At 40.1% G+C, this 27571-nt stretch overlaps 1 protein-coding gene and 1 non-coding gene across 5 annotated transcripts in view; both read left to right on the forward strand.

Annotated features, from left to right (window-relative positions):
* CEP85L (centrosomal protein 85L) overlaps positions 1 to 27571 on the forward strand; it is a 168670-nt gene that overhangs the window by 3607 nt on the left and 137492 nt on the right. The window contains exon 1 of one of the 4 annotated variants that reach the window (XM_089333725.1): positions 24074 to 24186. The exons of the other annotated variants lie outside the window; for them this stretch is intronic. The gene's annotated coding sequence lies outside the window, so the exon portion shown is untranslated. Of the gene's footprint in view, positions 1 to 24073; positions 24187 to 27571 lie in introns of those variants that run through there. 4 annotated transcript variants of the gene reach the window in all.
* LOC127493368 (small nucleolar RNA SNORA26) lies at positions 21960 to 22080 on the forward strand. Its single transcript, XR_007923422.3, has one exon. It is a non-coding gene; the product is annotated as a small nucleolar RNA SNORA26 (small nucleolar RNA).

Raw genomic sequence — 27571 nt, forward strand, 5'->3', positions numbered from 1 at the left:
TGACTCAGAAGTGGAGCCTGGGTTTGAATCAGGCACTCTGGTATTTGATGCGGCATCCTTAGTGGTGACTTAAGTGCTGCACCTAACCCTTGCCACTAGGTGGCTGATTTTAACCAGAACAAATAATTATACATTTGGTTGAGTATGTTTGAGATTACCTCGTTGTTCAAAATGCATGCTAGTTTAAAAGGAAATATTTCCCTTAGACATTTGAGGTCTAGCATGATATAGTGATATTTTGAGTACTTATTAATATTGCAGTTGTTAATATTCTTGATAAGTAATATTTTAAAATATTAATACAATAACCCTTAAAAACATTTTGAGGTAGAATATTATACCTTAAAAGTCTGCTAAAAATAAAATGTGGTAGGAAACTGTTTCTTGTTTGTTGCCTGGAGCTTCAAGTCTACATTTTTGTAGCTAATGCATTGTCAAAAGGTGTTTGTTTAGTGATGTCATAATGATAGTGGTAATAGCTGGTATGATTACAACAAATAATAAGGTTTTCTGCCATGGTTCTGAATTAGATGGATGTAAGAGTACTATGGTAACAATTAAATATAACTCTGTAGCTTAAACTCAGCTGGACATGTTCTTTCATAAGGAGGGATGAATCTCAAGATTAGTGATGACTTTTGTGAAATGAACTAAATTAATAATTGGAATTTGATCACATCTTATCTTGAATGAAGCCCGTAAATTAATCTGAGGCCAGACAATAAATGGTGAGTTGATAACCTCTATTAATATTGTAAACAGCAAGGTTTCAGAGAGTCATGATTTTTGTGTCTGGGTAAAATGTGTGTATGTGTGCTCTGAGAAGATGAGGAAGACACGAAGTCTCCTAGATAATATTTTACTGAGTTACAGCTTAATTAGTTATCAGAAATTGTGAACTAATAAATGAAGAATGTAATCATCTAGATAACATTTAAATCACAACATATCATTGTTATAACTTTAAGAATCTTCAGGGCTTGTGTTGTGGTTTTGTGGGTTAAGCCACCACCTATGATGCTGGCATCCCCTATGGGTACCAGTTCAACTCCCAGCTGCTCCACTTCTGATCTGACTCCCTGCTAATGTGCCTGAGAAAGCAGAAAGTGGCCTGAGTCCTTGGGCAGCTGCCATCCACTTGGGAGACCTGGATGGAGTTCCCTCTTCCATCAGTGGATGGAAGATTCTCTCTCTCCGTTTCTCCCTCTTCCTCTGTACCTCTGCCTTTCAAATAAATAAATACATTTTTTTAAAAATTTAAAAAATTTTTTATATTTTGTACTGGTAAAATAAAAAGCATTTATTGTGTAAGGTCACTTAAGAACAAGAATGATCAACATAAAATGAACATAAAATTGCTTTTTATGCCAGTATTTTACTTCAACTTTCTACTTTCTGTAATGAGAAAAATATATTGACATTACCTAGCCTAGCGTTTGTCACCTTTGTATGTTTGTGAATTATTCTGTCAATAAATACTAGTTGTGTGTCAGGCATTGTACTAGTTCTGGGATACATCATTAAACAAGGAAGGTGAGGGCATTGCTCTGAGGAAGCTTATTTTCTAATGGGAGGAAACAGTGATTAGATAATGAGATAGTTCAGCTAATGTTAAGTAGTATGAAGAAAGGAACCTGAGTAAGATGGTGTAGAATGGGCAAGGCTACTTTGGGTAAACTGGTCAGGAAAGACCTCTCTGAGGAGGCAGGGTTGCACTGAGACCTAAATGATAAGGAGCCAGACATGAAGGGAGGGGTGTTTAAGTGGAGGGAACTGAAACAGTCAGAGCTCCAAGGTGTATATGAGTTTGGAGAGTTGGAGGAATATCAAAGCCAATTAGTCTAGAGTTTCCCAAACAACAGTCTGAGGTTAGGAAGGCCTGGTAGTAATGTAAGGCATTATTTGGATTCTGTTCTTTATGTGAGTAAGCCAGCTATGCATGGGCAGCAGAGGAGCCTGTTCATTCTTTCAGCACATTGAGTGCCTGCTGTGGGGCAAACATTATGTTCTCAGTGCTGGGCACAGGTAACAGACATTCCCTAACCTTGGTGATCACAGATCGATCTTGGCTGCTACATGGAGGGAGAAATTGTAAAGGGGCAAGAATAGCAGTAGGAAAGCCAGGCTGTTGCAGTTAGTAGTTGAGAGATGATGGCTTGGACTAGATTGGAATTGGAGAAATGAGGAAAGGTTGGGAATGTATTTGGGAAATAAAGATGAAGGGATTTACTGATGTTTTGGAGGTGACAGGTGAAGGGATGAGGAATCAAAGATGGCATCTTAGATTTGACCTAGTAATTATGATGGATAGTGGTGTCATTTCCAGAGAGGTGAGGAGTCTAAGGAATCTCAGTGGACTGATTATTCTGTTTTGGCCATGTGAAGTTTGAGATGCTCCTTAGGAATTTAGGTGAGATGTTGAGTAGGCAGCTGGGTATACAAGTATGAAGCTCAGTGGGGAGTTCACTGGGAGGGAGATAGGAATGTAGGAGGAGTTGCTTGTGTGAAACTGTAAGGTCATAGAGGTGGGTGGATCACATGGAGGTATTATGGAGAAAACAGCAGAGAGTATAGATAAGACAGCAGAGGTCTGAGCCTTGGAATACTTGTATTTTCTATTCCAGTGGAGGAAGTCAAGCCAGTTGAAGAGACTGAGAAGCAGCAGCCAGGGAGGTAGGAGTCAAATCCAGAGAATGTGGTGTTCCGGAAGAAGGGGCACAGAAAGCAGGAGTGATCGCCAAAGAGGCAATGTCAGATGAGTCAGCAGGAAATGATCGGTGCCATTGCCCAGTTCCAGTGACAGACTTAACATTTTGAAATTGGTGAAGATATGTAATCCAATAATCCAATGAACTCGCTCTGTTGCATAAGGTTCAGTATATGGGTGCTCAGTGATGTTTAAATTGCTTTCCCTTTACCACTCCTCAAACTAATGTGACTGGGAATCTAGGTTTGCCTGAGGTGTTCAGTGTCATAACTAGGGAAAGTGTTTTGGATTTGTCCAGGAAACCCCTGGTGTGCTTTACATTGCGGGTAGCTGAGCCTGGATCAGATAACTCTGCTGGAGACATCTGACCTATTGGACAGTATTCTCCTATTGGAATAGAAGATCCAGTCAGGCACCAGACTTTGACATCTAGTTTCATTTCATGCTCTTACTGACCTCCTTCTGGTCTGAGAATCTCCCTCAGAAGAGTATCTCTACCTCTACTTTTTTTTTCTTTTTTTTTTTTTTAAAGATTTATTTGAAAGGCAGAGTTATGGAGAGAGAGAGGTCTTCTATCCATGGGTTCACTCCCCAAATGGCCTCAGTGACAAGGGCTGAGGCGAAGCCAGGAGCCAGGAGCTTCTTCCCAGTCTCCCACGTGGGTGCAGGGGCCCAAGCACTTGGGCCATCCTCTGCTGCTTTCCCAGGTGCATTAGTAGGGAGCTGAATTGGAAGTAGAACAGCTGGGACTGAACTGGCTCCCATATGGAATGCCGGCACTGTAGGCCTGGGCTTTAACCTGTTGCACCACAGTGCCGGCGCCTGCCTCTACTATTTCTTTTTCCCTCCTTGATAAATTGTTTTGAGATATCATTAGGTAGTACTAAATTAATTCACGTGGTTTACAAGATTTTAGTTACTTTGAAGGGAGTGAGTATAAGGTCAGAAACTTTTTTGTTATGTCCTTTTTTACAGAGTAGATATCTGGTGAATATTGATATTTAAAAAAGATACTTTCCAGTATTAAATTTCAGAGTTCTGACATGAACAGTTTTTCGTTGCTCCTTAGGAAGAGAGTGGGTTGAAAGCTTTGGACTATATTTCATGTAGTTTAACAATTTCTACCAGTTGGTTACATTGCTTTTGTAGAGGCAAAGATTATATGCCTATGAGCCATAAGAAATTATATATACAAGTATATGATTTTTCTATGACTTAACCTTTTTAAAATTATTTATTTGAGAAGAGGAGAGAGAAAGAAAGATACTACAAGCAAGCATGCAGATAAATTCCCAACTGCTGGTTCGTTTCCCAAATGTTCACAGTGGGGTGGTGAGGGATAGGGAGCCAGGAACTTAATGTAGGTCTCTTGCAAGGGAGGAACTCAACTGCTTGAGCAGGAAGCTGGAATCAGAAGTGGGAGGTGGTAATTGAACCCAGACACTCTAATGTGGGATGTGGGCGTTGTAACTGAGGGCTTAATAGTTGGGCCAAATGTTTGCCCTGCCATGATATATGGGAAGCTTTTTCATTAATGCTGAGCATTCCTTCTCATTTTCAGAATGAAATGTTTGACTAGAGATTTTTAATTTTGGGATAGAAAATTTCCAGATATTTAAAAGTTTTCTGAAATCTTTGAAATATTTTAAGACAAATTTTGTTTTAATTTTGGCATTTAAATATATTGTGTGGGGGCACTTATATTCCTAAGAATCAGAAAAATAAAAAGGTTGTTGAAGAATAATTAGCCTACTGTGCTTTCTTTTCTTTAGTTTTTTGTTTTTTTTTTTTTTTTTTTTTTTTGGTAAAATTTATTTGAGAGGGAGAGGGAGCTCCCATCTGTTGGTTTAGTCCCCCAAATGCTTGTAATGGCTGGACTGAACCATGCTGAAGCCAGGATCTGGGAACTCAGTCCACTTTTCCTGCCTTGGTAGCAGTGAAATAATGATTTGAGCTGTCACCTGCTGCCTCCTAGGGTGCATGTCGCTCCCCCTCTTCGTGGAGGAACGACACAGGACCCTGCGCTGTTCTTTCGTCTGCTCGGCCCTCCCCGGGTTTGCTGCTGGTTCTTCCCGGGTTGGCTACTATCCCTTCCACCTCCGTGGAAGGGCAGTTCCCCCTGGCCACATTCCCCACTTCCGCAGGGGAGTGGCACACCGCCGGCTGGTTCTCTCGGGGGCTGCACGGGTTCCCTTAGATGTTCCCCATAGATGTTCCTGGTGCATGCCGTCTCTCTCCTCCTTTATAGTCCTCCTCCGCCAATCCCAACTCGGCTGCCCACACGCCGAGTACGCTGCTCTCCAATCAGGAGCAAGTCCTACAGTTAATTGGTTGAACTGGAGGCAGCTGTGCGGAAGCTGTTTACTTCTCTCCCAGCGCCATATTGTGGGAGAGCAGATGCATAGAATAAGTCTTAATTCCAGTAACTTAGTCTAGTCCGGTTGCTCCCCACAGGTGCACATTAGTAGGAAGCTGGAGTCAGGAGTGGAGCTGAGACTTGAACCCAGGTAGTCCGATCTGGGATGCAGGCATCCTAATCCATATCTTAACTGCTGGGCCAAACACCTGCTCCTTCTGGTTCCTTTGAAGGTCAGTGGTTTAATCGAGAAAAGTGACATTCATCATTAGTCTTACAGTTTTGAAGTTTAGGAGAAGTTTGATCAGTGTCTTCATTCTTCATTTTTTCTGAGTCCTGATTAGTTGTGGTGTAATTTACTACCATATAGCTGTTATTGTGAAGCAGTTTATTTACAAGACAAATAGTAATGCCTCTGGAATACCACTTAGTGTACTGTCTTACATTTGTAGTGTTTGTATTAGCAGTTTCTCATTAGATTTTACTGGACCTAATTTTTTTCTAGTTTTTCAACTGAAACCCGCACATATGGAAAGAATAAGTTAAATATGTGGCTCTCATTCTGAATAGCTGTCAAAATACCATTTTCAACACTGTATTTCATATAACTGTGAGACAGGACTCTGGTCTGTCAACACACTGAAATCAACAAACATGTAATTTTTTTCATAGAGACAGTCATTTATGTTGGGTTCTGACCTTCTTGAGGTCTTTTTCTAAGTACTCAATGAATATTTATTAGTTCAAATTCATACTTTTTCAGTGAAAGGCAGACTACTTGTTTATCCATCTGATCATTCTTATTGAGGTCATATTAACAAAAGCCTGAACCAATATAGTTTAAGGGCCTTGTTGCAGTAGAATTAAAAACAAGGAAATTCAGGATCATATCTGAAGCATCTGTTTTTATATTGCAGTAGTGTCGCTCCCCGTCTTCGTGGAGGAACGACACAGGACCCTGCGCTGTTCTTTCGTCTGCTCGGCCCTCCCCGGGTTTGCTGCTGGTTCTTCCCGGGTTGGCTGCTGTCCCTTCCACCTCCGTGGAAGGGCGGTTCCCCCTGCCACATTCCCCACTTCCGCAGGGGAGCGGCACACCGCCGGCCGGCTCTCTCGGGGGCTGCACAGGTGTTCCCCTTAGATGTTCCTCTTAGATGTTCCTCGTGCATGCCGTCTCTCTCCTCCTATATAGTCCTCTCCACCAATCCATGCTCTGCTACCCACACACCGAGCGCGCCGCTCTCCTCCAATCAGGAGCAAGTCCTACAGTTTATTGGCTGAACTGGAGGCAGCTGCGTAGAAGCTGTTTTCTCCTCTCCCAGCGCCATATTGTGGGAGAGCAGATGCATAGAATAAGTCTTAATTCCAGTAACTTAGTCTAGTCCGAGTTGCTCCCCACAGATCCCCCTTTCTTTTTATTTTTTGGCGTTGATACGCGCCTGTCTTCGGTGCCCCGCGGCACACACTCTGCTCTGCTTGCTAGAGTTGCCACAGGTTCTTACAAGTCCTATCAATCAGGCAAACCGAATCCGGGTCCTCTCTTCGCCATGTTGTGAGGAGGTTTTTAGGCGCTGATGCGTGCCTGTGTTCGGTGCCCTGCAGCGCATGCTCTGCTCTGCCTGCAGGTGCTTACAAGCCCTATCAGGCAAACCGAATCCAAGCTTTCTCATTGCCATATTGTGGGGAGGCTTATTGGTGTTGATTCGTGCCTATCTTCGGTGACCTGCAGCTCATACTCTGGTCGAGCTGCCTGCTGGTGCTTATCGCCCTAATCAGGCAGACCGAATCCAAGCTCTCTCATTGCTGTGTTGTGGGGAGGCCTTTCTATTTCTCTATTTCTCTATCTTCGGGCATTCCTATTTCTCTCATTTTACTTCTAAACTTCTGTTTCTCTTATCCCTGCGGCTTCCCGGCGCCCGCCCCGAGGCTGCTTCTCGGCACCTCGCCCCGCGGCAGCTTCACGGCTCTGCGCGGCTTCCCGGCGCCTCGCCCCGCCGGCGGGTTCCCAGCTCTGCGCGGCTCGGCTTCTCGCGCACACTCCGCGGTCTCCACGCCCCTTCGCGTCCGAACCACGGCCTCGCGCCAGCCCCGCGTTCCCTATCTATTCACGCCCCGTGCTCTCTCTGCACGCGGCGGCTTCCGCGAGTCACACAGCGTAGCTTACGTCTCCGCCACTAGCATTCAATCCAAGTTCCCCGGACTAACCTGGTGAATTCCAACCTGGCGGCCCACATCTCTGCCTCTGGTTCCAGATCTTCGCCTCTTGCTCCCCGGGGTGACTTGAAGAATTCCAAGATGGCTTCCGTCTCCGCCTCGGCCTGCACTCGCGGCTTCATCCTCCCTAACATTTTTCTCTACCCGGTATGTTTCCCTAAGTTTTCTTCCAACAATATTCCTCCCTCATTTCTCCTGGCCTCTCCCCACAGTCCGTATCCAAGTCTAAGTTTCTTATAGGTTTCACTTTCACTTTCAACCTGCAGTCCGTATCTAAGTCTAAGTTTCTTCTTGCTTTCACTTTAAATCCTAACTTCTTTCCCACAGTCCGTATCCGAGTCCAAGCCTCCTCCAAGTTTCACTTTCGCTTTCAATCTCCTAGCTTCCCCGCCATAGTCCGCATCCGAGTCTATGAAAGCTTTCACTTTCGCTTTCAATCCTAACTTCTTTCCCACAGTCCATATCCGAGTCTATGCCTAGGCTTTCAATAGCTTCTTCCGGCACCTTTTCCGTCCGGCTTTTCCCTAGGCTGTTTGCTAGTCTCTCTCTCCGGTATTTTCCACTTCTTCCCGTTTCTTCCCTCCTAGGTTTCCTATCCGAGTCACGGCACCATTATGTCGCTCCCCGTCTTCGTGGAGGAACGACACAGGACCCTGCGCTGTTCTTTCGTCTGCTCGGCCCTCCCCGGGTTTGCTGCTGGTTCTTCCCGGGTTGGCTGCTGTCCCTTCCACCTCCGTGGAAGGGCGGTTCCCCCTGCCACATTCCCCACTTCCGCAGGGGAGCGGCACACCGCCGGCCGGCTCTCTCGGGGGCTGCACAGGTGTTCCCCTTAGATGTTCCTCTTAGATGTTCCTCGTGCATGCCGTCTCTCTCCTCCTATATAGTCCTCTCCACCAATCCATGCTCTGCTACCCACACACCGAGCGCGCCGCTCTCCTCCAATCAGGAGCAAGTCCTACAGTTTATTGGCTGAACTGGAGGCAGCTGCGTAGAAGCTGTTTTCTCCTCTCCCAGCGCCATATTGTGGGAGAGCAGATGCATAGAATAAGTCTTAATTCCAGTAACTTAGTCTAGTCCGAGTTGCTCCCCACACAGTAGTTGAGTAAACTTCTAGATTTCCTTTTTATGTTTAATTTACTTTTTAAAAAAGATTTATTTATTGATTGGAAAGGCCAAAAGACAGAGAGGGCAGTAGAGATATAGGAGAGATCTTCTATTCACTGATTCACTCCTCAAGTGCCTGTAACAGCCAGGGCTCGACCAGCCCAAAGTCAGGAGCATGGAACTTTGTCTAGGTCTGCCACATGGGTAGCAGGGACTCAAGCACTTTTGCCATCCCCTTATGACTTCTGGGGTCACAGCAGGAAGGTGAGTAGCTAGGACTTGAACCAGAAACAGATATGGGATGCAGTGTCATAAACATCATCTTAATCTGTTGCAGTGTAACATCTGCCCCATATATTTTTTTAATTTTATTTATTTTGGGTGCTGTGATGCCAACCTCCAAGTCCCGGCTGCTATGTTTCAGGTAAACCCTGAAGGAACTCTGGGCTCCTGGCTTTGGCCTGGATCAGCCCTAGCTGTTGTGGCTATTAGAGGAGTGAAGTAGAGGATGGAAAATCTCTCTCTGTCACTCTAACTGCCTTTCATGTAAATAAACATGTTAAAAAGTTATTTTAAAACTGAAAAATAATTACATATATTTATGGGCTACATTGTGATCTTTTGACCTATTATACATTGTAGAAAGAGTAAATCAAGATAATTAACATATCCTTTATCTCACCAACTTTTTCTGTTGTAAAAATGTTAAAAATTATTCTTTTACAATTTTGAAATAAACAGTACATTTTTAAACTGTGGCTATGTACAAAGCAGAAGTTGGTAAAATTTATTCCCCTGGTCTGACACTGTGTATACTTGGTTCAATATCTCCCTTTCCCCCATCCCTCTCTCTTGTTTTGTATTTTACTAAGCAATATATCCTATCTACTGATTACTTAAAATTTTGATTTAAATCCTTAAATGCAAGAAAATCAGCTTAGTTAGAGCTAGATTTTAATAATAATTTTGTAAAATCTAGCTAGTGTGTTTATGTCAACAAGTATACTCACTAACTTGGTGATACTAACTGGGTGGAACCATCTTCAATGACTACTTTATTTCCAGTCTTGGAACCTGATCTTTTTTTTATTCTTAATTCTTACTTTTTTCTGACCTAGAATTTCACTTCTAGTTAGGACAGTTATAGATCAATTTGGAATTGGAAGTACACACAGCCTCTCAGTGCCTTTCCTCTTTTGCTACCTGTTACTTGACTATTTTTCTTGGTGCAATATGACCGATTCTTCATAAAAGTAGTAGGTGTTCAACAGTGGGCTACTTATTTTAATTTTCTTTGAAGAATTTATTTATGTGGGGTGGAGAAAGAGAATGCACTCCCATCTGCTGGTTCACTCCTCAAATGCTCTCCACAGCCAAGATTGGGATGTACATGGAAGCCACAGGGCTGTGTGGAAGCCAGGAGCTGGCAACTCTGTCCACATGAGGAACCCAATTTGAGGCATCACTGCTGTGTACCAGGGTCTGCATTAGCAGGAAGCTGGAATGAGGAGCCATAGCTAGGAACCAGACTCAGGTATTCCAGATATGAGAAATGGCAACTTAACTGCTAGGCTAAACTTCTGCCGCAGATTCCTTAACTTTTGAACCTGTGCAGTTAATAGTAAATTATTTCATCCAAATGGTCCATTATATGTATCCAATATTGATTATAGTTCATTGATTATAAGATGTACTTTTAAAAAATAATGTTTTTGATTTCTGAATGCATTATCGTCATTCATGGTATTTGATGCCCTATTTTTAGTGGTCCATAAAAATGATCTTAAAATTATTTTTTCAGCTTTGAAAGTATGTGGGTTGTGTTGTCCCCTTAAATGCCCTCTTCATATTGGATTCTTTATTTGAAAGAGTAATCTTTACCTTTAAGATAATTAACTTATTTTATCAGGTAGTTACTATCAGATCTGATTGGTCACTTTTTTTCCTCTTGTGAAAGGAGTGATGAGTACATGGGAGGCTCAGCTAGACCTTTTTTCTTGTTTGTAGTTGCATTATCTTCACTTTTTTCAATTTTAGATTTCTTTACAGAAAAAAATATTTTTTAGGTTTGTTTATATTTATTTGAAAGGCAGAGTTACAGAAAGAAGGAGAGAGAGAGATGTTCCATCATGCACCTGGAGCTCCATCTGAGTCTCCCACATGGATGGCAGAAGCCTAAGTACTTGGGCCATCTTTCTCTGCTTCTGCAAGTGCATTAGCAGGGATCTCGAGCATTCAGATATGGGATGTTGGCATTTCAGGCAGTGAACTAACCCACTGCACTGCAACTGTGACCCCTGTAGTAATATTTTTAAGCTACTAGTCCACTTAGTGAGGATTGGTTTAGATAAAGCTGTGTAATATAATATGTCAATCTGCTTAACCAGGCACAAACTGCAATGCACTGTAGAACACAGAAATCATATGGATGGACAGTGTCATTGTCAGTCTTGTGCAAAACTCTCCCCTTTCCCTCGGTTTACTTATCTATGTGACATGATACTCTGATAATCCAAGTGAGGTTTCCAGTGTCACTCTGTGTGTTAAATATTACTGTATTACTTTTTCTTAATTCTAAATATAAGCATTAATGTAATATTCCAGCAGCCTGCTAGTGGATGTACTTATGTAGTCCCTGGTCTGCAAGTATTTGGAGATCAAAGAGGTAGAAAGCTATTGTATGCTTAATTTTCCGGAATACAGATGTTTAAAAAATAGTGAGTGTCAGAGAGGCATTGTGTTTGTGTTCTGAAGGCGATGCATATTTGTAAACATGCTAATGAAAAATAGCTAGCAGAGAAGCTGTTGGTGTTATAGAAGTCCTTGATTGAATAGGAAGGAAAAAGTGCAAGATTAAAAACTTTGAAGACAGGAGGGTATTGTACCTCATGAGAGGCATAATTATTATTGACATTTGCCAAATAATTTTCCTGATTATTAAAATTATACATATGCTTGTTTTTAAAAAGGTGACAGTACAGAAAGGTTTAAAGTGAAGGTAAGCCTTTCTATCTTCCCTTCATGCCATTTTCCTCCATTTTATTATAGTTTTTATCCTGGAAAATTGCTATGATGTATATACTTCTTAAATGTCTTTACAAAGTCATTTATCACAATTCTGTAAGGTGAATGCTGTCATTTTACATGTGAGGAAACTGAGGCACAGAGATGCGAAGTGATCTCTTCTAGGTTTCATTGTTAAAAAGAGGTAGTATGAACTTGAACCCAGGTTGCTTGGTTTCATTCTTTTCCATAAGCTATCGTGTTAATTCTATAATGAAAGAGAAAAAATTGTGACCATAGCCACTTACCCTAGAGAAAAACAGTACTGAAATGGAGTGGAGGACTAGGATGAAGAGTATAGGTTTTACTGTATGTACTATGTTTCTGTCAATTTAGCTAGATATTATCCAGTGCATTATAAGTTTTTTTTTGTGGCTGTTTGTTTTTCCCTTTCTGGCTACTATTAATATAAATATTTTCTATGTGATGTAATGTTCAGTTTATGTGTTTGTATATGTCTGTGTGTGACTTTTTTGTGTCTTTTTGACCTAGTGGAGTCTATCCTATATTTACTAGGCTTTTGGTTTTGGCCATCAGCTCTTCAGACCATTTAAAATTACTTTTTATAAGGCTGCTTTAATAAATATTTACTGATCTATAAATAGATACTTAAATGCAAACTGGCTGGAAGGACAGTTTAAAATAGCCTGGATTTTGAAATAGACAACCACCACCAAATAAAATCCTTGTTTTAATCCTCTTCTAAGGGAAGGGTATTTATGTATCTCCCATTGTAAGGCTTCCCAAATTCTAACTTTATTCTGTGAGCATTTATTGAGTACCTGGTGGTAATAATGACTGTGTTTACTGAGAGCCTGCCTGAATGTGCAGCTGTGTGCTAGGTGCTGGATATGAAAGAGAAGTTTGTTTTTTACTGATCCCATTTTGGTGAGAGAGAAGACAGGCATGTACATATGGGCTAATATAATTTAATAAGTGCTGTGAGAATAATTTGACTTTGGGAGTGAACAAAATAGTGACACTTGGAATCAGGGAAGTCAGAGCAACTTGTCTGAACTGGGACCCTCCAAGAGGGTAGAGAAGGGAAATAGTTTGAAGTCATGAAAAAGCCTGATTGTTCGGAGGCTGTGATTAGGTAAGTGTGGCTAGAGATTGTTGTAAGGAAACGAGGTAGGGAGGTAGGAGCTGCAGTGTTAGAAAGTAAGGCTGCCAGTTAAAGAACTTTGTCAAACTTGAGTTTGAGTCTTAGCTAATATGTGGAAAGGAACCCATGGACCTTTGTGATCAGGAGAATGACATAAGCATGTGTACTTGAGTCTAAAAAAATAATTATTAGATAAGGGTAGAGGTTGGCTTGGATGGAGGCACTCCACAAGAGAATGGGTTCTAGGAGATAATTTTAGCTCTTCAGCCAAAAGATATGATCTGTGATAGAGGGGATGGAGAGGAGAGCTTAATGTAACTAGTATGTTTGAAATGTAATGAAAACTTTTAGCAACTGATTACACCCATGGGTTAAGGAAGATTTTGTTGTTATGTAACCTGGATTTAATTCTTTGTAATTCCGTATAAGTTATAAATTGATTTCTATTGATATGTAGAATTGGGAAAGTTGACAGCCACTCTCTGAGCTTTGTGCCAGTATTTTGTAGCTGTTAGCATTTTAGAGATGTTAAAATAGGAAATAGATGCAACTTATTGATGAGGGAAATTTACTGTGATATTTTCTATTTTCTATTTTACTTTAAAAGGTGGGTCTGTAAGTTGATTGTTAAAACCTGCTAACAGGTGGTAACCTGCATTTAAAAAACATTGCAATTTGTATTCATGATTTACAATATGTATTCAGCTTTTTTTAAGTATAAACTTACTTTATCAATGGTATGATGTTTTTATTTTCTTCTGGCTTAGAGTTGTCATTAAATGTTCAATGAGGAGATTATTATTCTAAATTTAGTAATATACATTCATATATGTTGATACTGAATGCATTTTTGCTTATATTAAGCTACAGATGGAAAATAAAATATAACAGGTAGCTTCTTTGACAATAATCTTTTGTATTTTCAATGTGAGAAACTAATAATTTTTTTATAACTTATCCCATGTCATTTGATACTCCATTTAAAAGAGTTGAAACCCCTTATCACTTAAACATCAATAAGGGAGAGAGGGAGGGAAGGAGCTGGTGCTGTGGTGTAGTATGTTAAGCCTCTGTCTGTGGTGCCAGCATCCCATATGGGCGCCAGTTCTCCTTTTCCAGTCCAGCTCTCTGCTGTGGCCTGGGAAAGCAGTAGAAGATGGCCCAAGTGCTTGGGCTTCTGCACTAGCACAGGGGATTTGGAAGAAGCTCCTGGCTCCTTGCTTTGGATCTGCCCTGCTCTGGTGTTGTGGCCATTTGGGGGATGAACCAGCGGATGAAAGACCTTTTTCTCTGTCTCTCCCACTTTTTCTCTAACTCATTTTAGTAGCACAGTCTTATAGCTATTCTTAGTGATTTTTGTTATTAAATCACCTACTAAGCATATGTCACATATGGCTTACTCTGCCTCATGTTTCTGAATTGACTTGTCTAGAGACAAGATGTGTCATTTTTCTCAGATTTTGACTTCAATCTAAGTTAAAAGATGAGAGTTTTATTTTATATGTGACATTTATTTATCATCTTTAGTGTGTTAGGCACATAAAATACATTGAATGTTCTCTTTAAAGATGTAGTTTTAGTTAAAGGTTAGGATAAATGAGTTCAGGCTGGAGGAGATGAACTAATGCAGAAGGTTTTATCATTTTATTTTATTTCTGTCTTTCTGTGAAACCTAGGCAAATTGTTTTATTCCTTTTCTTAAAAGGAAAACTTTAGCAAAAATAGGATTACAGTAACACTTTCATAGACAAATGAAATGTTTTGCTTGTTTAAAAGGATAGGGTGTTTTGGATTAGTCATCAGTTTTCAGTGATTGATCCAGTTTATTTATTTGATGTGATTAGACTTAGTACCTGTTTCCTTTTCCTAGAAATGAGGATACCATTTTAGGAAAAGGTGAGCCACACCAGTCTTTGTCAAGATACATGAGTTGCTATGTTTCCCCAGAATAAGCTTCTACAACTCAAAGTAGCTTCAGCATTTTCATTCTCCTTCCTCCTTCCCTCCCTTCCTTCCCCCCTTCCCTCCCTCCCCACCCATGCATCCCTCCCTCTCTCCCTTATATGATGTTTAAGTGATGTTTAACTGATAAATAAATTATTTGGCTTATTAGTGATAAGGGGTGTAAGCATTTTCAAATAAAGGTTTTTTCTGATTATTAAACTACTTAATTAAAAGGAAAATAAAAGCATAAAGGTTAACAAAATCACCATTAATCCTAACATCCAAAGAAAATTATCTACACTATTTTGTTGTTTCTCTGTTTCGATTGGTGTGTGCATTCTTCGCGTTTGTTAATCTTTACTGTGTGCTGACTGAAGCTCTGGCTCAGGGCTGGGACACTTGGTCTTTGCTCTCAGTGCATGTTACTGCAGTCCAGAAGGAAGACAGATACAAGCACAGGTAACTTCAGTGTAATGTTGTAGGTTCTGAGGTAGGGATAAGCAAAGAGGAGTTCAGAGAATTCCTAGACATCATGAAATCTGAAATTATTTGTGAGGTTCCCTGTATCACATTTTCTATCTTGTTATTTGTGTTGACAGTGTATGGCCAAAATCCTGTTTCTTTCCCCTTTTTGGGTTTGTTTTTTTTATTCTTCTCAGAAATAATACTTAAAGCAGTCTTTTGTCTAGAATCTCATTCCTCCAGATGTTGTATTATTTTTTTAAGAGTGGACTATTGGGTTGAGTATCATTCAAAGACTCATGGTATATTGCCTAACAACTCTTCCAAAGATTTCTCTTTTGTAATGAACAAATTAATATTACCTTTAGCAATATATGGTAGCACTCTAGGAACATTTTTCTTTGTTTTAATATCTTTGCTAGATTGATAGCTGAAAATACTATCAATGAAAAATACTATGTCTTTTAAGTTTGATATTTATTTACAAGTGATTTTTTCTTTTTTTTTATAGATTTATTTTATTTATTTGAAAGTCAGAGTTACAGAGAGAGGTAGAGACAGAGAGAGAGAGGTAGGTCTTCCATCTGATGGTTCACTCCCCAGATGGCCACAACCGCCGGAGCTGCGCTGATCCGAAGCCAGGAGCCAGGAGCTTCTTCCAGGTCTCCCCCGTGGATACGGGGGGCCCAAGGACTTGGGCCATCTTCTACTGCTATCCCAGGCCATAGCAGAGAGCTGGATTGGAAGAGGTGCAGCCTGGACTAGAACCGGCGCCCATATGGGATGCTGGTGTTTCAGGCCAGGGCATTAGCCTGCTGCGCCACAGCGCCAGCCCCACAAGTGATTTTTTTCATAATTTTATGTTTTTCTTTGAAATTTGTTCTTCTCATTAACCACTTGTGTAACGAATGTTATTTTTTGTGCGCTTACTCTCTTTTTCTTTTTTAAGATTATTTTATTTGAGAGAGTTACAGACAGGGAGAGGGAGAAACAGAGAGAAAGGTCTTCCTTCCATTGGTTCACTCCCAAAATGGCCGCAATGGCTGAAGCTGCACAGATCTGAAGCCAGGAGCCAGGCACTTCTTACTGGTCTCCCGCATGGGTGCAGGGGCCCAAGTACTTGGGCCATCTTCTACTGCTTTCCCAGGCCACAGCAGAGAACTGGACTGGAAGAGAAGCAGCCGGGACTAGAACCGGCGTCCATATGGGATGCCGGCACCGCAGGCGGAGGATTAACCTAGTGTGCCACAGCGTCTGTCCCATGCTTACTCTCTTTCTAATTATACATTAGCACTTTATTTTTGTGTGTGTGTTTGCCTTTTCCTAAAAACATAAACAGTTTGACAGCTTAAAATATTATATGACTACTTACTTTTGTGTCTTTTTATAAAAAAGTTAGAGGCATAAGCTTATAAGGTAGCAGTCCTCCAAAGGAAATTCTGAGGCTGTTTTCCTGAGTTGATAGGAAAATAGGCTCTAAGTATGTACTGACAATCCCTGACCTGATGTTTCAACTTAGTGATTACCAACCTTATAATGGTGCAAAAGCAATATGCATTCAGTAGAATACGTACTACTTTTAGTTTTGATCTTTCCTGAGCTGGTGATGTGTGGTACCATACTCTCTTGAGATGCGGGGTGATAGCAGCATCTCAAGATTATAGAAATTTCTGTATGCTGGGTGGCAGCAGGGGAAGGCCACAAGATGACGAAGAGAAACAGCCAATACCCTGTATAGAATGCCCTGTTGCTAAATAAGTTATAATGTTTGATAGGCTGAGTATATTCAGTGCATTTCATTTTTTTTTAAAATTTTTTTTTTAATTTTTGACAGGCAGAGTGGACAGTGAGAGAGAGAGAGAGACAGAGAGAAAGATCTTCCTTTTTACCGTTGGTTCACCCTTCAATGACTGTGGCAGCCGGCGCACTGGGGCCAGAGCACCGCGCTGATCCTAAGGCAGGAGCCAGGCGCTTCTCCTGGTCTCCCATGTGGGTGCAGGGCCCAAGCACTTGGGCCATCCTCCACTGCACTCCCGGGCCACAGCAGAGAGCTGGACTGGAAGAGGGGCAACCGGGACAGAATCCGGCGCCCCGACCGGGACTAGAACCTGGTGTGCCAGCGCCGCAAGGTGGAGGATTAACCTATTGAGCTGTGGCGCCGGCCTCAGTGCATTTCAACTTGTGATATTTTTAACTTTTGATGGGCTTACCAGGATATAATGCCATTGTAGGTCAGGGAGCACTTGTATTCTATGATTTAAAGGTAAAATTTATCTTGTAGAGGGGTGGAGTGGTAGTACATCTTAGATCATTTTTTCTGTCATTTCTTTTAGACAGCTTTTGGATCAGAGATAGATTAACAGATAATTGAAAGTACTCAGGTGCTCTGGAAATCAGTTGAGTAGGTGTTATATTGCATAGATAATACTGATGAGATGCTATGAGGGAAATTGATGATTCTGACTATTCTCTTCCTGACAGAAGGTTACTCTCCTTCCCTGCTCCTAACCCCCAATATCCCTAAGGCAAAATTAAGATTTTCCCTCTTTTCCCCAAGTTGTATTAGGATTCTCCAGAGAAACAGAATCAGTAGGAGATAATTAATTATGAGGAATTAGTTTACAAGATTGTGGAGGCTGACCGGTCTCAGTATCTGCAGGATGAGTTGGCACCTGGAGACGTAGGTTAGTTGATGGTGTTAGTTCCAGACTGAAGGCTGAAGGCTCAGCCCTCAGGACCCTGGGGCTTATGTTTCAGTTTAAGTTGGAAAGCAGGAACATGCAGTGTTTTACTTTAGAGGCAGCAGTCTTCACAGAAATAGTTTGTCCAAATATGTGGGCTCTCCATGGTCCAGTCAAGTTGCCATTTTTTAAACATCATACATATTACATAATTGACATTGTCCATGCATTCTGTAGTGTACAGATAAACTGAGACCATTTAATTCTGGACAAAGAAATCCAAAACAGTCACTGGTGTTTACCTTGGGAATCCTCGCAATGCCTCAGTAAGTGACTCATGAGTGACCTGAATGAACTGAATGGCATGGCTCATCAGTAGGTGACCTAAATGAGCCAGCTTTTCTTGAAGATAAAGAAATGAGTGAACATGCTGGACAGAGTTATGCATTATGAATCAATTGATCCTAAGAGAATATTTTCCAGTTAATAGTGATGTTTTACTGTAGATTAGGGGGTTACAGACTGTGCCCACTGGATCAAATCTGGCTTATCACCTGTTTCTGTAAATGGATATATATTGCAGCATAATCACACCCAATCTTTTGTCTACAGCTGCTTTACTACTACAGTTGGCAGAGTTGGGTAGTTGAGGCAGAGATTGAATGTCCTGCAAAGCTGAAAATATTTATTGCCTGCCCCTTTACAGAAAATATTTTGTTGAGCCATTCTTCATGGCAGTAGTTACTATGTAAAACTAGTTATTTTCTTTTTTTAAATTTTTATTATTATTATTATTATTATTTTTGACAGGCAGAGTGGACAGTGAGAGAGAGACAGAGAGAAAGGTCTTCCTTTGCCATTGGTTCACCCTCCAATGGCTGCTGCGGCCGGCGCGCTACGGCCGGAGCACCGTGCTGATCCAATGGCAGGAGCCAGGTGCTTCTCCTGGTCTCCCATGGGGTGCAGGGCCCAAGTACTTGGGCCATCCTCCACTGCACTCCCTGGCCACAGCAGAGAGCTGGCCTGGAAGAGGGGCAACTGGGACAGAATCTGGTGTGCCGGCGCCGCAAGGCGGAGGATTAGCCTAGTGAGCCGCGGCGCCGGCAAAACTAGTTATTTTCTTAGCTTCTGATGGTAATGCGTTAGTAATAGTATATACAGTGGGTTTTTCCCTCCGTTGCTGGTGTGTATGTGCAAGCGTGTGTGTGTGTATTATAATGAGAGGGAGATATTATGTTCTCTTTTAATCTACAGATGATTTCCTTGACAAGATATCAATAAGCTGGGTGGCAGTTTGTTGTAGCAAAAATGTTGCAGTATTTTATACTGCTCAAAATAGTTATACCAACAAGATGTTCTACTTCAGTTATTCTATTTAGTAATGATTGTTACTAGGATCTATTGAATTTATGTATGCTGATCTATAACTGGTTGCTAACTGCAGAGTCAGATGTTGATGTAGTTCATAAATCAGTATGCATAATTTTCAGCATTTTCACCATCATTGATAGAATGAATAATAGTGATAATAATCATTGATGGAGTAAATGCTCCTGTAATGTATTTGTTCCTTTAGGAGAACCTTGTAGTTGGTGTTAAAAATTTGATATAGAAGCTGACTTGCCCCAAACGGTAGAGTTAGAAACATACCAGGGGATTCCAATTCAATCCCATCAAGGTGGCATGTACCAGTGCCATCTCACTAGTCCAAGTGATCAATTTCTGTTCACAATTGATCATAATGATAGGACTAAGAGTCTAAGGGATCACATTAACAAAACTAGTGTCTGCAAATACTAGCTGATAGAATAAAAAAGGGAGAGAACGATCTAACATGGGAAGCGAGATACACAGAAGACTCATAGAATGGCAGATGTCCTAAACAGCACTCTGGCCTCAGAATCAGCCCTTAAGGCATGCGGATCTGGCTGAAAAGCCCATGAGAGTATTACAGGCATGGAAAGCCAAGATACTCTATCAAAAAAAAAAAAAAATGACCTAAATGAAAGATCTCTGTGAATGAGATCCCAGTGGAAAGAACAGGTCATCAAAGAAGGAGGTACCTTTCTCTGAAGGGAGGAGAGAACTTCCACTTTGACTACGACCTTGTCTAAATATGATCAGAGTCGGTGAACTCAGGGGGCTTCCATAGCCTTGGCAGCTCATGACAAGAGCCTAGGGTGATTACTGATGCCATGAACAAGAGTGTCAATTTGTTAAGTCAACAACAGGAGTCACTGTGCACTCACTCCTCATGTAGGATCTCTGTCCTTAGTGTGCTGTACAGTGTGATATAATGCTATAACTAGTACTCAAATAGTATTCTACACTTTGTGTTTCTGTGTGGGTGCAAACTGTTGAAATCTTTACTTAATGTATGCTAAACTGATCTTCTGTATATAAAGAGAATTGAAAATGAATCCATGTGAATGGAAGGGAAGAGGGAGCGGGAGATGGGATGGTTGCAGGTGGGAGGGAAGTTATGGGGGGGAAGCCATTGTAATCCATAAGCTGTACTTTGGAAATTTATATTCATTAAATAAAAGTTAAAAAAAATAAAAAAAATTTGATATAGAGCTCCCTGAAAGCTCTTTTCTTCCGTGTATGTACATATGTAACTTCTCCAGCTATGGAATTGTGTATATGCAGCTATGTAAATATATATATGTATATGCACACACATATGTATTATGTATGCAGCTATGTTAAATGCTTCTCTCCCACGCACACTTAATTTATTTTGACTGTCCTTATTAAAAAAGGTGAAATTATTTTTAGCACTTAAACATTATCAGCTAACTTATTAATGTATTTTTTCCAGGCTTTTAAAAATGCATTTCTGTCTGGAATATTCCCTCATGTTCATATGTTTTTGTTCTTTTCTGATACTTTTTTATGGTAAATTCTCAGTAGAAGGTCTTATCTGTGTTGAAATTTATATGCCTGTTCCCAGATTGCCCTTTAGAAAGAGTTTTTATCAGCTTATATGACTTCAAAATTATGTGAATCTTTCCCTCTGCTTACACCAATCTTTCAAATATCTGCCAATATGGTAATTTTAAAAATCCGAAAACCATTTTTATTTCTTTAATTACTATGAGATTGAACAGCTTTTCTTAACTTTGTTTTCCATTCCATTTACTCCCAGCCTATTTGTGCTATTTGTGAATATTCCTAACTAATAAATAATAGATTTATACTTGTGAGGATATGCAGTGGACTGGTTGCTCATTTTCATAATGTTTTAGGTAGGACTTTAAGTTCAATCAGATTGGTTCTTAACTGATTGAAGAAAAACATTTTGGTATAGATTGTAGACCACACATCAGAATCAGAAAAGAATTAGGGACAGAATACCTTCATCTGGTGATTTAATGTTAGAGCATTTAACCAGATGACTTAAAGTAAATTGCATTATGAGGTTTAGAAACTACAAAGATTTAAATGGCTGTTCTGGACCTGAAAGCTGGAATGTTTCTTTTTGGTCAATATTCCACAATTAATTTAAATGTATATGGCTTTTAAGGAGGCTTTTATATTTTACACTTTTTTTTTAATTAAATGGCTTCAAAGGTTAGAGCTGGGCTGATCTGAATCCAGGAGCATGGAACTTCTTCCAGGTCTCGCATGTAAGTGCAAGGGCCCAAGTGCTTGGGCTATCTTCTGATGCTTTCCCAAGCACATTAGTAGGTAGCTGGATGGGAAGTGGAGCAGCCAGGACTTGAACCTGTGCCCATATGGGATGCCGGCACCTCAGGCAGAGGCTTAATCCACTACATCATAGTGCCAGTCCCTTCTTACATCTATAAAACCCAAATTTAACTGGTAAACTATATAAAGCTTCAAAATTATATTAGTATGGAGTAATGTTTTATTAAAACCAAATCATTAATGTTGGCATTAATACAATAGAAGTAGGTTCAGGTCTGGCTTCATGTTAATCTGTTTACTTATTTTGATTTTAATTTGATATAGAGAATGACCGTTCCTAAAATGTGGCTGAAAATGGTGTAATTAATTTTATGCATATGTTTGTCATTTTGGGATCTTGAGGTTTAAACTGCCAGAGGCATCCTTTGTGTGTCAGTGCTATAGGGTATCCCTTGATAATTCTGTAAAGCTGTCTTGTTTCAAAGTGTCTGTGATGTTATTTGGGGGTTGAACCAACGGAAAGAGGAAGACCTTTCTCTCTGTCTCTTTCTCTCTCACTGTCTAACTCTGCCTGTCAAAAAAAAAAAAAAAAAATCACTGTTAGGCATTAGTAAAGATTTTTGCTACTGCAACCTTTATATTAAATCAACAGATTTAAAATAATCACCCTTTCCTGTGCCCTTTCAGAGCTGACAGAGTGCTCTGAGAGGCTAACACAGAAAGGGAAAGTAAGTCTCCATAAAACCCAGAGAAGAGATGGTCGTTTCTTCTTTGGATCCTGTCTGGAGTCACAAATGCAAAAAAAAAAAAAAAAAAAAAAAAAGCAAAAATAAATAAATAAATCAACAGATTTAAAATAATCCTTTCTAATTATTTTAAAAATGTCTAAGTACTTATTTATTTTTTCACTTAATGTGTAATAGGTAGTTTAAACTGGCACTGGTTGATGTGTATGCTTTGAATGGCATTGTAGTAGACATTGAAAAAAATGAAGTGATGGGTAAAACTGACAATGGCAAATAAAATTATGTGAAAATTGACATGGTAAATGAAAATAAACATTGGGAGAACACTGTAAAGAGGCAGATTGGCTAAAAATAAAAATTTAATGTAACTCAAAAGGGCATATGGAAGCAAGAGTAGGAAAATACCATGCTGTTAAATTTTTACCAAAAGAAATAAAACAAATCCAATTAAAAATGCAAAATAATTTAAAATTTTAAGTAATTATGTTATAGAAGGAAAAATTAATTAAAAATTTCATTTTTTAGAAACAAATATTTGGGGTAGAGGGCAAAGGGAGAGACAGAGAGAGAGAGAAAGATCTTCCATCCACTGGTTCGCTCTCCAAGTGTGTGCAATGACCAGGGCTAAACAAGGCAGAAGCCAGGAGCTTCCTCTGTGTCTCCCACATGGGTAACAGGGGCTCAAGCACTTGGGCCATCCTCCACTACTTTCCCAGGCACATTAGCAGGGAGTTGGATTGGAAGTGAATCAGCTGGGACATGAAACAGCACCCATGTGGGATGCTGGTGCTGCAGGCTGTGACTTAACCTGCTATGCCACAGCACCAACCTTATTTGTTTCTTCTTAATGATATTATCTTTAATAATACTATCATTTGTGTCTCTTATTGATTTCCTCATTGCTTTAATCTATCTGTATTCTCTTTCATCTCATTGAGTTTCCTTTCAGTCATTATTTTGAATTCTGTGTCTCGTCTCATAGATTGCCTTTAGTTCAGGATATAATCCTGGAGGAGTATATCATGCAAGCTCGTTTCTTCCCATCTCCTGTGTCCCTACATTGACATCTGTGCATCTGGTTTAATTGTCACTTCTTCTTTATGTAGTATTTAGTTGAGTTTGTCTGCTTTGCTTTGGCAAAATTTAACAACATGCTATTTCTCTACTCTTGGTTCCATTTGCCCTTTAGAATTACATGAAATTTTTATTTTGGGGACTCTGCCTTTCAAAAAATATAGTAAGAGAAAGTTAAATATAAAGGAAAACCAGTTAGACTAACATCAGACGTCTCAGTGGAAACCCTATAGGCCAAAAGAGAGTGGGGTGATACATTTAAGATCTTAAAAAAAAAACTTTCAACCAAGAATATTGTATCTAATGAAGCTATCCTTCAAAAGTGAAGGAGAGGCCGGTGCCGTGGCTCACTTGGCTAATCCTCTGCTTGTGGCGCCGGAACCCCAGGTTCTAGTCCCGGTTGGGGCACCAGATTCTGACCTGGTTGTTCCTCTTCCAATTCAGCTTTCTGCTGTGGCCTGGGAAGACAGTGGAGGATTGCCCAAATGCTTGGGCCCTGCACCCACATGGGAGACTGGGAGGAAGCACCTACCTGGCTCCTGGCTTCGGATTGGCGCAGAGCATCGGCTGTAGCAGCCATTTGGGGGGGGGGGGTGAACCAACGGAAGGAAGACTTTTCTCAATGTCTTTCTCTCTCACTGTCTAACTCTGCCTGTCCAAAAAAAAAAAAAAAAGTGACGGAGAAATAAGGTATTTTCCAGATAAGCAAAAACTGAGAGAATTCACCACCACCAGAGCAGTCCTACAAGAAATTTTGGAGGGTGTCCTGCATTCAAAGTAAATATGAAAATATATTACACCACCAAAGTCACTAACAGAGCAGGTAGAATTAGTAGCTAAGCAACAGACAAGTCTTAGTTCTTATCTATCAGTACTAACATTGAATATAAATGGATTAAATTTTCCCACTAGAAGACTTAGGTTGGCTGAATGGATAAATAACTAAGACCCCACTATATGCTTCCAACAGGAAACTCACTTCACAAACAAAGATACACATAGATGGAAAGTGAAGGACTGGAAAAAGATATACCAGGCAAATGGAACCCAAAAATGAGCAGGCATAGTTCTCTGGATATCAGGTAAAACAAATTTTAAATCAAAAACTGAAAAAGAGATAAGGAAGGCATTACATTTTATTACAAGGTACAATTCAGCAAGAAGGCATAGCAATCTTAAATGTATATGCACCCAACATAAGACTACCCAGATATATTCAGCAAATACTATTAGACTTAAAAGGAGAAATAGACTTCAATAAAATAATAGTGGGTGACTTCAACACCCACTCTCATCAATGGACAGAACCTCCAGACAAAATATAAAGATACATTGAAGTTGAAACATGCTTACTGAGCAAATAAACCTGACATTTATGGGACATTTCATCCAATAGCTACAGATGCACATCTTCTCATCAGCACATGGAACATATTCTAGGGTAGATCACATATTAGGCCACAAAGTCTCTGCAAATATAAAAAGATTAGAATCATATCAAGTATCTTCTCAGACCATAAAGGAATAAAACTAGAAATAAACAAGAAGAACAATGAAACATTCATAAATATTCAGAAATTAAACAACATTCTACTGAATGATCAATGGGTCATTGAATAAGTTAAAAAGGAAATAAAAAACTTTCTTGAAATAATTGTATTTTTTTAAGATTTATTTTTCATTTGAAACAGAGAGTGAAACAGAGCTCTTCCATCTGCAGGTTCACTCCCCAAATGGCCACAATAATTGGAGCTGGAGCCATCTGGAGCCAGGAGCCAGGAGCTTCTTTCAGGTTTCCCATGTGGATTCAGGGCCATCATCCCCTGCTTCCCCAGGCCACTAGCAAGGAGTTAGATTGGAAGCTGAGCAGCCGAGATTCAAACTGGTGCCCATATGGGATTCCAGTGCTGCAGGAGGATGCCGCACCAATGACATTCTTTACAGAATTAGAGAAAGCAATCATAGGATTCATATGGAATCACAAAAGATCCAGGACAGTCAAAGCGATCTGAGCAAGAAAAATTAAACTGGATTGGGGCCAGTGCTGTGGTGCATTGGGTTAAGCCATTGCTTATAGCACTGCCATCCCATGTATGTGCCAGTTCAAGTCCTGCTGCTCCACTTCCAATCCTACTCCCAGCTAATGTGCCTGGGAAATCAGCAAAAGATGGCAATGCATATGGGAGATCTAGAAGAAGCTCCTGGCTTTCAACTGGCCCAGCCACAGTCATTGCTACCATTTGGGGAGAAAACCACTGGATAGAAGATTCTATCTCGCTCTCTCAGTCTCTAACTCTGCCTTTCAATTAAAAAAAAAAAAAGCCAGAGGCATTAAATTGCATGACTTCAAAGCATACTACAAAGCTATAATAATTAAAATAGCATGGTACTGCCATAAAAACTGATACATAGGTCAGTGGAACAGAATAGAGAGCCCAGAAATTAATCCATGTGCATACAACCAACTGATTTTTAAGAAAAGTGCTCATGCCATACAGTAGAATAAGGATAATCTCTTAAACAAATGGTTCTGGCAAAACTATATATATATATATATATATATATATACACACACACACACATACACACACATACACACACATATATACACACATACATACAAATATATGTGTGTGTGTGTGTGTGTGTAAAAGAATGAAATTAGATCCTTACCTCTCACCGTATACAAAATCAGTCAAGATGAATAAAAACCTAAGTTTAAGATCTGGGACTATGAGTTGCTGGAAGAAAATGAAGAGGGAATGTTTCAAGACATTGATGTAGGGAGTACCTTCTTGGATAAGACTTCCAAGGCAACAAAAGCAAAACTAAACAAATAGGACTATTTCAAACCCAGAGACTTTTGCACAGCAAAAGAAATAATCACAGAGCCAGCGCTGTGGCACAGTGGGTTAACGCCTTGACCTGAAGCACCAGCATCCCATATGGGCACCAGTTCTAGTCCTAGCTGCTCCTCTTCCGATCCAGCTCTCTGCTATGGCCTGGGATAGCAGTAGAAGATAGCCCAAGTCCTTGGGCCCTTGCACCCATGTAGGAGACTTGGAAGAAGCTCTTGGCTCCTGGTTTCGGATCGGCGCAGCTCTGGCTGTTGCGGCCAACTGGGGAGTGAACCAGCGGATGGAAGCCTTCTCTCTCTACTCTACTTCTTTCTGTAACTCTGTCTTTCAAATAAATAAAATAAATCTTAAAAAAAAGAGAAATAATCAGGAGAGTGAAGAGCCATCCAACAGAATGAGAAAATAATACTTGCAAGCTGCCTGACAAAGGATTAATATCCCGACTATATCAGCAACTTAAAAAACTCACCATTAAAAATCAACCAATCCATTTAAGAGACTGGCAAAGGACCTCAGCAGACAGTTCTCAAAATAACACAGTGGCCAAAAAATATATGAAAAACTATCACCATCACTAGCCATCAGGGAAATCCAAATCAAAACCACAATGAGATATCACCTCACTTGTGTCAGAATGTCTAAAATCCAAAACACAGTAACAATGTTGGCAAGGATGTGGAGAAAGGGGAACACTTACACACTGTTGGTAAGAATGTAATTTATTGCAGTCACTGGAAAACAGTGTAAAGAGTTCCTAAAAAACTAGAAGTAGACTTGCCCTATGACCCAGCAATCCCACTACTGTGTATGCACCCAGAAGACATGCATACCTTGTGTCAGAGATACTTTATGCACCACCGTGTTTGTAAGCAGCACTATTCACAGTAGCCAAAATATGGATTCAACCAAACTTTCCATCATAAGATGCATGGATAAAGGAAATGTGATCTATGTCAGTAGGGTATTGTTCAGCTGTGAAAACAGAATGAAATTATACCATTTGTAGTAAAATGGGTGCAACTGGAGGACATAATGTTGCGTGAAATAAGCTGGACACAAAGGCAAATTCCACATGTTCTGCCTTACATGTAGGAGCTAAAATTTAAACAACAACAACAAAAAACAATGCCTGTATGTTTAGTATTACTGTAAATATAGTTCTGTGAAACTGCTTTGTAGCCTTGTCAGACCAGTCATTGGAATGTTATACTATTAATTTTAATGATTTGTGATTACTTTAAAATTTATTCTAAATGAGTGAAATGGTCTTTTTTTCATTCAATTGTTTATAGCTACCGTCTGTATTCCTACTAAACTAGGATCATTTTTTTTGTTTACTTGCTAAACTTCATTGAAATATCACGCCTTTTACCGTAATATAAATGTAAAATATGTTATCTCAAAAACAAACAAAAAAATATAGGGGAGGAGGAGTAGAAGAGGAGGAAGGAAGGGATGTTTTTAGAATTGTATTTACAAACCATATTGACTCTGTTAAAAACTAGTTAAAATTAAAACAAATTTCCATGAGCACATTCTACTTATATTGTTTTATAATCTGATCAGTTAGACTTTCTCTGAGTTCCAGTTCTCAGCTAAAACATGTATA

This window comes from Oryctolagus cuniculus, chromosome 5, assembly GCF_051225735.1.
Source record: "Oryctolagus cuniculus isolate XC-2025 breed Fujian yellow rabbit chromosome 5, ASM5122573v1, whole genome shotgun sequence".
Lineage (NCBI taxonomy): Eukaryota > Metazoa > Chordata > Mammalia > Lagomorpha > Leporidae > Oryctolagus > Oryctolagus cuniculus.